The sequence below is a fragment of the Sinocyclocheilus grahami genome, unplaced genomic scaffold, assembly GCF_001515645.1.
Source record: "Sinocyclocheilus grahami isolate Dianchi unplaced genomic scaffold, SAMN03320097.WGS_v1.1 scaffold74.1, whole genome shotgun sequence".
Classification (NCBI taxonomy): domain Eukaryota; kingdom Metazoa; phylum Chordata; class Actinopteri; order Cypriniformes; family Cyprinidae; genus Sinocyclocheilus; species Sinocyclocheilus grahami.
This window is the reverse complement of record NW_015505253.1, coordinates 2,967,867-2,981,055: the sequence shown is the minus strand read 5'-3', so window position 1 is coordinate 2,981,055 and position 13,189 is coordinate 2,967,867. Positions and strand designations below refer to the sequence as shown.

Genomic DNA, 13,189 nt, shown 5'->3' with positions numbered 1-13,189 from the left:
CCGGCTCCTGTTTGAGAAGCATCGAAAGAAACAAAAGCCCCTGCACGCTGCCTTTCTCAACCTTGAAAAGGTATTTTCCATGAAGCCATTAGGCAAGCACTAAAAACCCATGAAGTTCCTGAGGAACTTATCGAACAGGTAAAGCTGATGTATGAGGAACCAAAAAGCAGAGTGCAGGCAACCGCTGGAACAATGAAGGAGTTCCATATTACTGTGAGCGTCCACCAAGGTTCGGTGTCATCACCGCTCCTATTCATTCCCATTCATATTCATTTGACAAACACTGTGCTACCTATCTGTTACTTCACTAAGTTCTCAGAAACAGGTCAAGACGTCACTGTTAGTAATAATGTGATCTTGATGGAACTCTAGAAATGAGAGTTGAAAATATAATAGTGCTGTAATCATGAAGGATGCCGTCTTTTCAAAGGTGTTTTTATATGAACTATGAACTGACAACAGTCATTGTAAAAATGCATAAATTCACATGTCAAACTTTTACACTGAACCCCCACCCTCCAAAACCTTTGTTGAAAAGTAATAAAAGATCGCCCTCTTCTGGCTATCGAGAGTCATGCATACTACATTCCGCAGTTCACATGAAAAAAGCAAGCCATTCAAAAAAAGATTAAAAACAATAAAATAAAAACAGACTTAAATTTTGGACGGAAATCAAATTACTGACTGACCCCTGTACGTGCTGTAATAACCTTACGTCCCAATGTAAATAATAATCGTCAGAAATGTTACTGCATGCCTTTGATTCTGCAGTGGTTCATTCCTGCAATGGTTTTGCCTGACTTAACTAAAGTGACAGACAGTATGTTTATTCAGGGGCCATTTTGTGCCTAAAAGAACAGCAGCACAAATTGCAAAACAAAATAGCTGAAAGAGTGAGTATCAAAGATTATCGTTTTATAGACCAAAGCATGCATGAATTTTGCTTGTACTTGTACATACTTTAAACATATCCGGTGAAAGACAGTTACAGAATCCTAATTTACGTAAATAAGTTAGTCTTTGTCCATTTGTAAGTTGGGTCTGTTTATAAGCATACCTAATTTAATATTTGTGTAGTGTGGGCTCCTAAATTTCGGGTTACTTCAAAACGCTCTTTTCCCAAATTTCCCAAACTTTGTCAAGGAACATTCTGATCATTTTCGTTTGCGTAATACTTTCAAAACTGGACATATCTCCAAGTTGATGAAAACTTGTGGTCGAGTGAAAAAGGTAGTTTTTACTAGCGCTGTAATTATATTTATTTTTACAGATGCATATGTGTGTAATAGCAACCAAATAAAAACATGCTATATGCAACAGAGGATTTTTGGATGTGGCATTACAGTTTGTTTGTTTTGTTGTATTTTACAGTTGGTTACATGCATTTCTCAATGACTAGTACAGTAGACATTTTCAAAAGTTATCAGACTGTCAGTAGCAGCAGTGTGAGAATAAAAGACGCATGTTAACTGCTAAATAATTAAGAATTAAGGTGAAGAATTAGGTGTGAAACCATCAGGAAGCATTTAGTCTCCAGCGCCACCATTTTCCAGAACTCCAGAAGTGCAATGTGTCAGGTTCTCAGAGACTTTGTTTGGGTAAAAAATCCTAAAAAAATGACCCTCACTTAATAAGAATAACATGCTGAAGTGTTGTGAAATACACGAAGACTGTATTTTTAAGAATTTAAAAATACTGTTTAAGATTTGTATTTTATCTTCCAGAATCTGGCAGTAAGTTTTGGGAGTTCATTTTTAGTCAGTTTCTGCAAAACAGACTTTCCAGGATAGGAGATGGACTGAAAATGAACTCCCAAAACTTACTACCAGATTCTGGAAGATAAATTCTTGAAGGAGTGGTAAAAGAGGATGTGATGCTGGTCCTTCAAGAGTCACTCTCAACCGATCAGTCTATAAAGCCAGTTTACTTCAGAATGTTATTCTAATCAAGTGAGGGTCATTTTTTAGGATTTTTTACCCAATCAAAGTCTCTGAGAACCTGACACATCGATTTGTGTATCATGTCTTTTCTTCTCCACCTGCTTTTTTCTGATCATGCTGACCCAATGAGCATTTCGCTGTTCAATGGTCATGTCTTAACTTTGCAAATTCTAGTATTGCATCCTTCTCATGGGCATTTAATAATTCTTGACTTTTCAGTCTGAGTTAAATCTCTTTTTTGGCTAATTTTTTCTGTAAAAGAAAATGTGCCTAATGATTATGCAGACCAGAATATAAGGAGTTTTTCACTTCCAGCTTTCATAGATGATTAAATTCAAAATTAATAGTAGTTATTAAGATAGGATGTGGTTTTGGCACCTTGGATGGTTGCCAACTGAAAGAAGAGTAGCATTCCTGAAACTAAATATTTTACATAAAATAATTAATGTAACGCACCATATTTTACTTTATTTGTCATGAATTAATGTAAGACATGGAGATTTTAGGTACACAACTGTCATCGTGAGAATGACTTTCTAAAATCAAGGACCACAATGGAAAGAAGTTCATTCAACTTAATTATGTTATCCTTGACAAAGATGTTGTAACGCAGTTGTACTGCTCACATCATGACAAAATGTACGAGAATCTACACAAACATGCACTAACAGTAGGCTACTTTTGAAATCTTTACCCAAGTCTCGAAGCATCGTGTATTTTGGAGCCTAGGTGTGTTGATTTAGTTTTTGCAAATCAAAAGGCATAAAAAAAAATAAACAACAAAGACTTTTATTGTCGGACGAATATCAAATTAGTGACTGACCCAATACATGCTGGAATTACCATGTCCATATGTAAAATAATGATCGTAAGAAATGTTACTGCACTCCTTTGAAGCTGCAATGGTTTATTCCTGCAATGGTTTTGCCTGACTTATGAAGAGCGATCAGTCTATGGATCCACCATTACCTTTTAACGTTGGAAACACATCATATGCCACCAGGTACTGTAAACATATGGCACTTTTTTTGAAATAATAAAAATAATTATGTGCATGGATCAATCATTTATAATAAATGTAATTAATTCCTTGAAAAAGCTAGGAAACCATTTTCACTTAGAAATTCACAGTAAATTTAAACGTATGTCTGTGTCACAAAAGGTGACTTTTTGGTGACTTTGCTGACTCGCTTTGTAAAATTTGTGTTTATAAAAATACTATAATTTTAATGGTAATGGTAATGTCAATTATAAAACAAAATAAATCTTACAATCATCTTTCTGCAAAAGCAAAATAAGGTAACATTACCATCACACATACAGTAATGGAAAGTTAATCATTATTGTATAGGTTGTACAGTGATTACAAACCAGCTTAATTCAAACAATAATCCCTCAGTCATAAACTGATGTCCAACGCACACCTGATATGAATTAATAATTAATTACATTAAATCGAGTTTAGCATATTTAAAACTACGAGGTACAAAAAGCATAGGCTCAACCAAAGTTCACAGTTCTAGTGCTCATATTTAAAATGAAACATCTGCCTAAAAGGTCATATTAGAAAGAAATGACTTACAAGCCACTCGTATTCAACACAGATGTAGTACTTGTTGATCGGATGAATGCATTAGCTCAGGTAATTGTCTTGTTAGCTAACATTATCCAAGGAGAGTGGACACATGGACATTTTGAATAACTCGAAAAGAAGAAACCAGTGGTAACATGCAACACAACTAAAAGTCAAGTAGTTTAATCTATTTCTTTACATGAAATCTCCGAAATCCCTGTGGAGAAAAAGCTTCCGTTGGACAAGTCTGTTAGTGGCTTCTCTCTGTGCGCCTCTGTGTAGAGTAAACTTTAATCACTTTTTTTTTGCATCAGTTGATTAGATCAGTGAATCTCAACCTTTTGGCGTACCGGACCCCAGTCCAATTCAGAACCATCCTCAAGGACCCCCAGAACAAAATTGACTCATCTATGTATCATTTGTGGGGACCAAATACAGTCAAGTATAATTCAAGTTAGCTGACTTGTCCAGTATTTGGCCATATCATCAGCTATATTGGATTTTTCTTTCATGGGAACATGTCATGTCAAAATATACAAAATGTATACAAAAATTCATGCTTTATATGGACCCCCTGGCCTTACGTCAAGGACCACTAGGGGTCCACAGACCCCTGGTTGAGAAACACTGGATTAGATGACAAAACACAAAGTAAATATTACTTTGGATTTTGTATTCAAATGTATTTACTGTTCATTAAAATGTCCTAAATCTTACTCTTAATCTGAAGAATCAGTTACCAAATCTCTTCAGTTACCAAAACCCAGCCGTGTGCCTGTGAAAAGTGACTGTTCATTGGATTACCAAATACTGTATGTTTCAATGGTGGAAACGCTGGTCCTTCAAGAGTCACTCTCAACCGATCAGTCTATAAAGCCAGTTTACTTCAGAATGTTATTCTAATCAAGTGAGGGTCATTTTTTAGGATTTTTTACCCAATCAAAGTCTCTGAGAACCTGACACATCGATTTGTGTATCATGTCTTTTCTTCTCCACCTGCTTTTTTCTGATCATGCTGACCCAATGAGCATTTCGCTGTTCAATGGTCATGTCTTAACTTTGCAAATTCTAGTATTGCATCCTTCTCATGGGCATTTAATAATTCTTGACTTTTCAGTCTGAGTTAAATCTCTTTTTTGGCTAATTTTTTCTGTAAAAGAAAATGTGCCTAATGATTATGCAGACCAGAATATAAGGAGTTTTTCACTTCCAGCTTTCATAGATGATTAAATTCAAAATTAATAGTAGTTATTAAGATAGGATGTGGTTTTGGCACCTTGGATGGTTGCCAACTGAAAGAAGAGTAGCATTCCTGAAACTAAATATTTTACATAAAATAATTAATGTAACGCACCATATTTTACTTTATTTGTCATGAATTAATGTAAGACATGGAGATTTTAGGTACACAACTGTCATCGTGAGAATGACTTTCTAAAATCAAGGACCACAATGGAAAGAAGTTCATTCAACTTAATTATGTTATCCTTGACAAAGATGTTGTAACGCAGTTGTACTGCTCACATCATGACAAAATGTACGAGAATCTACACAAACATGCACTAACAGTAGGCTACTTTTGAAATCTTTACCCAAGTCTCGAAGCATCGTGTATTTTGGAGCCTAGGTGTGTTGATTTAGTTTTTGCAAATCAAAAGGCATAAAAAAAAATAAACAACAAAGACTTTTATTGTCGGACGAATATCAAATTAGTGACTGACCCAATACATGCTGGAATTACCATGTCCATATGTAAAATAATGATCGTAAGAAATGTTACTGCACTCCTTTGAAGCTGCAATGGTTTATTCCTGCAATGGTTTTGCCTGACTTATGAAGAGCGATCAGTCTATGGATCCACCATTACCTTTTAACGTTGGAAACACATCATATGCCACCAGGTACTGTAAACATATGGCACTTTTTTTGAAATAATAAAAATAATTATGTGCATGGATCAATCATTTATAATAAATGTAATTAATTCCTTGAAAAAGCTAGGAAACCATTTTCACTTAGAAATTCACAGTAAATTTAAACGTATGTCTGTGTCACAAAAGGTGACTTTTTGGTGACTTTGCTGACTCGCTTTGTAAAATTTGTGTTTATAAAAATACTATAATTTTAATGGTAATGGTAATGTCAATTATAAAACAAAATAAATCTTACAATCATCTTTCTGCAAAAGCAAAATAAGGTAACATTACCATCACACATACAGTAATGGAAAGTTAATCATTATTGTATAGGTTGTACAGTGATTACAAACCAGCTTAATTCAAACAATAATCCCTCAGTCATAAACTGATGTCCAACGCACACCTGATATGAATTAATAATTAATTACATTAAATCGAGTTTAGCATATTTAAAACTACGAGGTACAAAAAGCATAGGCTCAACCAAAGTTCACAGTTCTAGTGCTCATATTTAAAATGAAACATCTGCCTAAAAGGTCATATTAGAAAGAAATGACTTACAAGCCACTCGTATTCAACACAGATGTAGTACTTGTTGATCGGATGAATGCATTAGCTCAGGTAATTGTCTTGTTAGCTAACATTATCCAAGGAGAGTGGACACATGGACATTTTGAATAACTCGAAAAGAAGAAACCAGTGGTAACATGCAACACAACTAAAAGTCAAGTAGTTTAATCTATTTCTTTACATGAAATCTCCGAAATCCCTGTGGAGAAAAAGCTTCCGTTGGACAAGTCTGTTAGTGGCTTCTCTCTGTGCGCCTCTGTGTAGAGTAAACTTTAATCACTTTTTTTTTTTGCATCAGTTGATTAGATCAGTGAATCTCAACCTTTTGGCGTACCGGACCCCAGTCCAATTCAGAACCATCCTCAAGGACCCCCAGAACAAAATTGACTCATCTATGTATCATTTGTGGGGACCAAATACAGTCAAGTATAATTCAAGTTAGCTGACTTGTCCAGTATTTGGCCATATCATCAGCTATATTGGATTTTTCTTTCATGGGAACATGTCATGTCAAAATATACAAAATGTATACAAAAATTCATGCTTTATATGGACCCCCTGGCCTTACGTCAAGGACCACTAGGGGTCCACAGACCCCTGGTTGAGAAACACTGGATTAGATGACAAAACACAAAGTAAATATTACTTTGGATTTTGTATTCAAATGTATTTACTGTTCATTAAAATGTCCTAAATCTTACTCTTAATCTGAAGAATCAGTTACCAAATCTCTTCAGTTACCAAAACCCAGCCGTGTGCCTGTGAAAAGTGACTGTTCAGTGGATTACCAAATATGTTTCAATGGTGGAAACACTGGCCACCAGTACACTTTGTAAAGTTTTAAATGTTTTATTGCTCATTATTTGTGGTGCACAAGACTGTACATTGTTGATCATGCTTGTTAAATCCTCACCTGACATTCTTACATAAACTTACATGATCTTTACATCAGCAGGCATACAACGTAAAAAGCATAATTTGTATTATATTCCACATGGGAATTAACTACTAGTTTAAAAGCTGAAAAGTGACTGTTCAGTGGATTACCAAATATGTTTCAATGGTGGAAACACTGGCCACCAGTACACTTTGTAAAGTTTTAAATGTTTTATTGCTCATTATTTGTGGTGCACAAGACTGTACATTGTTGATCATGCTTGTTAAATCCTCACCTGACATTCTTACATAAACTTACATGATCTTTACATCAGCAGGCATACAACGTAAAAAGCATAATTTGTATTATATTCCACATGGGAATTAACTACTAGTTTAAAAGCACTAATATTTTTAGTTATATTTACTGATAAACCTACTTTAGTTTGTTTAAAGCAATACGTCATGTGTCTGATATATGCTTGCACTCCAATTAAAAGAGGCTTTGTATATAGTATGTCAGACACTATAGATCATGTGTTGATGCCTTCCTAGTGATTACCAACCTCCTCCACAGACCAACCGGTCTAGATCTGCTCACAGTGGATTTTATGTTTCTACATGCGTTTAGCACCAGTATATATTTTTTCTGTTTTAGCAGTAGCAGCAACAGCGTACACAGGAGTTAGTCTGCCAAAACCTTTAAAAGGATAGTTCACCCAAAAAGGAAGTGTCTCTCATCGTTTACTCACCCTTATGCCATTCTAGATGTACAAGTCTATCTTTCTTAGATGAACATAAAAAATAACCCACCTTTGTGAGTCCATATAATGCAAATGAATAGGTGGCATAATTACACTGAACAAAATTATAAAACGCAACACTTTTGTTTTTGCCCCCATTTTTCACGAGCTGAACTCAAAGATCTAAGACTTTTTCTATGTACACAAAAGACCTACTTCTCTCAAATATTGTTCACAAATCTGTCTAAATCTGTGTTAGTGAGCACTTCTCCTTTGCCAAGATAATCGATCCACCTCACAGGTGTGGCATATCAAGATGCTGATTAGACTGCATGATTATTGCACAGGTGTGCCTTAAACTGGCCACAATAAAAGGCCGCTCTAAGATGTGCAGTTTTATCACACAGCACAATGCCACAGATGTTGCAAGTTTTGAGGGAGCGTGCAATTGGCATGCTGACTGCAGGAATGTCCACCAGAGCTGTTCCCAGTGAATTGAATGTTCATTTCTCTACCTTAAGCCGTCTCCAAAGGCGTTTCAGAGTATTTGGCAGTACATCCAACCGGCCTCACAACCGTAGAGCACGTGTAACCACACCAGCCCAGGACCTCCACATCCAGCATCTTCACCTCCAAGATCGTCTGAGACCAGCCACCCAGACAGCTGCTGCAACAATCGGTTTGCATAACCAAAGAATTTCTGCACAAACAGATGAATCCTGGTTTTCACTGTACAGGGCAGATGGCAGACAGCGTGTATGGCGTCGTGTGGGTGAGCGGTTTGCTGATGTCAACGTTGTGGATCGAGTGGCCCATGGTGGCGGTGGGGTTATGGTATGGGCAGGCGTATGTTATAGACAACGAACACAGGTGCATTTTATTGATGGCATTTTGAATGCACAGAGATACCGTGACGAGATCCTGACCCCCCAATACAGTAAAACGGCACATTTTAGAGTGGCCTTTTATTGTGGCCAGCCTAAGGCACACCTGTGCAATAATCATGCAGTCTAATCAGCATCTTGATATGCCACACCTGTGAGGTGGATGGATTATCTCGGCAAAGGAGAAGTGCTCACTAACACAGATTTAGACAGATTTGAGAACAATATTTGAGAGAAATAGGCCTTTTGTGTACATAGAAAAAGTCTTAGATCTTTGAGTTCAGCTCATGAAAAATGGGGGCAAAAACAAAAGCGTTGCGTTTATAATTTTGTTCAGTGTATAAAATTATTCAACACGCATCACCTAAAAATAACTGCCCCCTTAAACTTAAAATCTAGTTCTGCCAACTTTAGCAGCAATAGCTGCAACCAAATGCTTCCTATAACTGGAGATCAGTCTTCCACAGTGCTGTGGTGGAATTTTGGCCTACTCTTCCTTGCAGAACTTTAGTTCAGCCACAGTGGAGGTTTTCAAGCATGAACTGCCTGTTTAAGGTCCTGCCACCGCATCTCGATTGGGTTCAAGTCAGGACTTTGACTAAGCCATTCCATAACTATAATTTACTTCTTTTTTTGGAAATAAATGACCTTGCACTGATGTGATATTGTGGCTGCACCATCATTCCTGTCTTTTCCCAACCTGCCTCTTCACAGAGCCATTCAGAGGTGGAATTACTCTTATGATTTGAATAGAATCTTTCATGGATGCCACTGTTTTTCAGATAGTCCACCACTTTAGTATGAGATAAACACAAAACAAAAGAAATCAGGATGGGGGAAATCACTTTTTCACAACACCGTATTTTAAACTTCTAAACACACACCTATCATTTTGCTTCATAAGACATTAAGTGGATTATTTTTCTAAAAATCTTCATTTGTGTTCATCTGAAGGAGAAAAGTCATATATAACTGGGATGGCATGAGGTTGAGTAATGATGATAGATCTTCTTTAATAGGTATTTTAAATAATTCAAAGAGTTATCATGACTAAAGTGCAATAACGTGGACATTTAATTTCACAGCTCTACATCACAGAGAGTGAGAGTGGAGAGATCAGTAATGAACATGAGGTGAGACAGACTGAGACACAGTCCAGGAGAGCAGCAACAGAGGACACGCCGATCAAATGCAATGACATCTTTAGAGCTTTACCTGAACAAGACAAACCCATCAGAACTGTGCTGACAAAAGGAGTCGCTGGCATTGGAAAAACAGTCTCTGTGCAGAAGTTCATCCTGGACTGGGCTGAAGGGAAAGAGAATCAGGACGTCCAACTCATATTTCCACTTCCTTTCAGAGCGCTCAATCTGATGAAGGATAAAACACTCAGTCTTTCAGATCTTCAAGTATTTTTCCCTGAAATAAAAGAAATAGACATTTTCAGTGAAAAATAAAAAGTGTTGTTCATCGTTGATGGTCTGGACGAGTGTCGTCTGTCTCTGGATTTTCAGAGCGATGTGAGGTTGTGTGATGTAAGTGAATCAGCCTCAGTGGACGTGCTGCTGACGAACCTCATTGTGGGGAATCTGCTTCCCTCTGCTCTCATCTGGATCACCTCCAGACCAGCAGCAGCTGATCTCGTCCCCTCTGAGTGTGTCCATCGAGTGACAGAGGTACGAGGCTTCAATGAGCCACAGAAGGAGGAATACTTCAGGAAGAGAATCAGTGATCAGAGTCTGGCCGATAGAATCATCTCACACCTGAAGTCATCAAGGAGCCTCGACATCATGTGCCACATCCCAGTGATCTTCTGGATCTCAGCCGCTGTTCTCGAGAAGATGTTGAGTCAAGCAGAGAGTGGAGAGATTCCCAAGACTCTCACTCAAACGTACACACACTTCCTGATGGCACAGATTAACATCAAAGACATGAAGTACAACGAGAAGGACACAGACAAAAAGATGATTTTCAAACTAGGTAAACTGGCATATGAGCAACTGGAAAAAGGCAATGTGATCTTCTATGAGGAAGACCTGAGAGAGTGTGGCATTGATGTGACAGAAGCATCAGTGTACTCAGGATTGTGCACTCAGATCTTCAGAGAGGAGTTTGGCTTGTATCAGGGGAAAGTCTTCTGCTTTGTTCATCTGAGCATTCAGGAACATCTCGCAGCTCTATATGTGCACCTCTCCTGTACAATACACAACAGAAATGTGTTTGACCAAATCACCAAAAGTAGTTTGTCTAAAATTAAGAACTGGTTTCAGATCAATTCATCAAAACATGTTTCATTATCTGAGTTGCATCAAAGAGATGTGGATAATGCACTACAAAGTGAAAATGGACATCTGGACTTTTTCCTGCGGTTTCTTCTGGGTCTGTCAGTGGATTCTCATCAGATTCTCCTACAAAGACTAATGAAAGAGACAATAAGCAGCTCTGACAACAATGAGGAAACAGTTGATTATGTCAAGAAAAAGATCAGGAGCAGTTGCTCTCCAAAGAAATGTATCAATCTGTTTCACTGTCTGAATGAACTGGGTGATCATTCACTAGTGGAGGAAATACAGCAGTATATGAGATCTGGCACAATAAAGGAAGTCAAACTCTCTTCATCTCAGTGGTCAACTATAGCTTTTGTGTTGTTGACATCAGAGAAGGAGATGGATGTGTTTGATCTCAAGACATTTGTTGTAAGAAGCAGTAAAGCTGAAAATATGAAAGTTTTTCAGAAGCTGCTGCCTGTGATTAAATAATCCAAATCAGTTCAGTAAGTCAAATCACTAAGAACAATCACTTCACTTTTAAAACGTTAAGACAATCAAAATTAAAAGCTCATAAATCTTAAATTCTGCAGATGTTATCCAGAGTTTAGTTGTCACTATTTTATGCATTTTCTACAAAGTTCTATCTGCAGATTAGGTCTAAACAAGTTTTAAGTTACAAATGAATTAATACATAAATATTGATTCAATTCAAATTGAAACATGGATAATAAATTAAAGAAATACATCTGTGTCTGTGAGTTTTTCTTACAGAATTAATTAATTACATTGGAATTGCAAGTTATTGTTTATCGCAGCAAATGATTATATTGCTTTTGTTTTCAATTCATAGTGTTTACAAGTTTAATTTTAATTTCTCTGCAGCATAAGTAATTGTGGTTTCACTGATGAAGGTTGTGCTGCTCTGGTTTCAACCCTGAGATCAAACCCCTCACACCTGAGATGACACAACTGAATCTATCTTGGAATAAACTAGGAAGTTCTGGTGTGGCGCTTCTCTGTTGTGTACTCAAGAATCCTCAATGTAAGCTGGAGAAACTGTGGTAAGACAATATTTGACTCTGACACATGAAACAAGTATATTTGAAGTGCTCAGTCTCTTTCTGCTGCTGTGAGTTCAGTTATTTGAGCTGTATATGACTGAACACATGAACTGCTCCTCAGTAACATGAGACTGCAGAACGTCTCAGGTTACTTATGTAACCATGGTTCCCTGAGTAGGGAACGAGACACTTCGTCCTCTAGGGGTCGCTATGGGGAACGCCTCGTCATGATCCGTGTCTGAAGCATACATTGAAAAAACACCAACTCGTTGGCCGGCGACAGCCATGACGTCACTACCGGTGCGACTATAGTATAAATAGGCGCCGGGAGCACACATCATTCACTTCTTCGTCTGAAGCTTGCGTCCGCAGCATGGCAAGAAACCTAGAGGACGCAGTGTCTCGTTCCCTACTCAGGGAACCATGGTTACATAAGTAACCTGAGATCTCTAGGGGTCACTATGGGGAACGGTATACCCATGCCACCATGCTGAGGGGAGTGCATGCCAGAACCATGGCGAGCACTAAGTACCAACTCTACCATATTGCTATGGGAGTTGCCCCTGGGACGTTTAGACGGCTGTCAGTGACGTGCACACTTACCACTTATGTGGATTTGTAGAAAAGTGCGCAAAGCTTAACGTGTGCACTTACCATAGTATTTGGATTTTAGAGTTTTCCAAGCATCTGTTTACAGCACTGCCCGAGACGGCATTACACAGGAAAGTTCTCGTAATGCCACCTATACCTCCCGCTTGATGCTTCAGCAAGAGAGGATATCCTGGTGATCGGGAAGCCCCTCAAGGCGACCCAGATACGGTAGACCAGTCAGGGTAGCATGAAAGCGTAACCCCAGCCTGGATGTCCAGGAAATTTTTGCAGTGACGCGCCGGGGGCCTGATGATCACAAGGGCTCCCGCAGAAGCCTGTGTTATGGCCGCATGATCCAGCAAGTATGAAGCCGAAACCCGGCTTTACTTACCTTCTGGAAATATCTCGACGAGTGAAATAAACACTGCAAGTCGAGCACCCGGTTTCTAAACCCAGCAGCGGGGGTGCCCACCGAGGACCTACCCTAGAAAAAGGGACAGAAACACACAGGTCCCGGGAAACACTGCAAAGAAACTAGCAGAAGGGTTATACACACAACCACCAGCTCATTAGATACACACATATATATATTTATATATACATACATTTAGACATGGATTGTACTCACCCACCATGGTTCCCGCGTCGGAGCTCTGTCCGAAGAAGCCTCTAGACCGGACCATCAGTAAGATGGTCACTATGAAGCCATAGAACCAACCAAACCTAATAGGTCCAGCATAGGAGACTATAATGCAGGAAATT

At 38.2% G+C, this 13,189-nt stretch overlaps 1 pseudogene; it reads left to right on the top strand.

Annotated features, from left to right (window-relative positions):
* Positions 1-9,042: 9,042 nt before the first annotated feature.
* The window catches only part of LOC107585795 (NACHT, LRR and PYD domains-containing protein 3-like), a 21,714-nt pseudogene continuing 17,567 nt past the window's right edge, over positions 9,043-13,189 (top strand).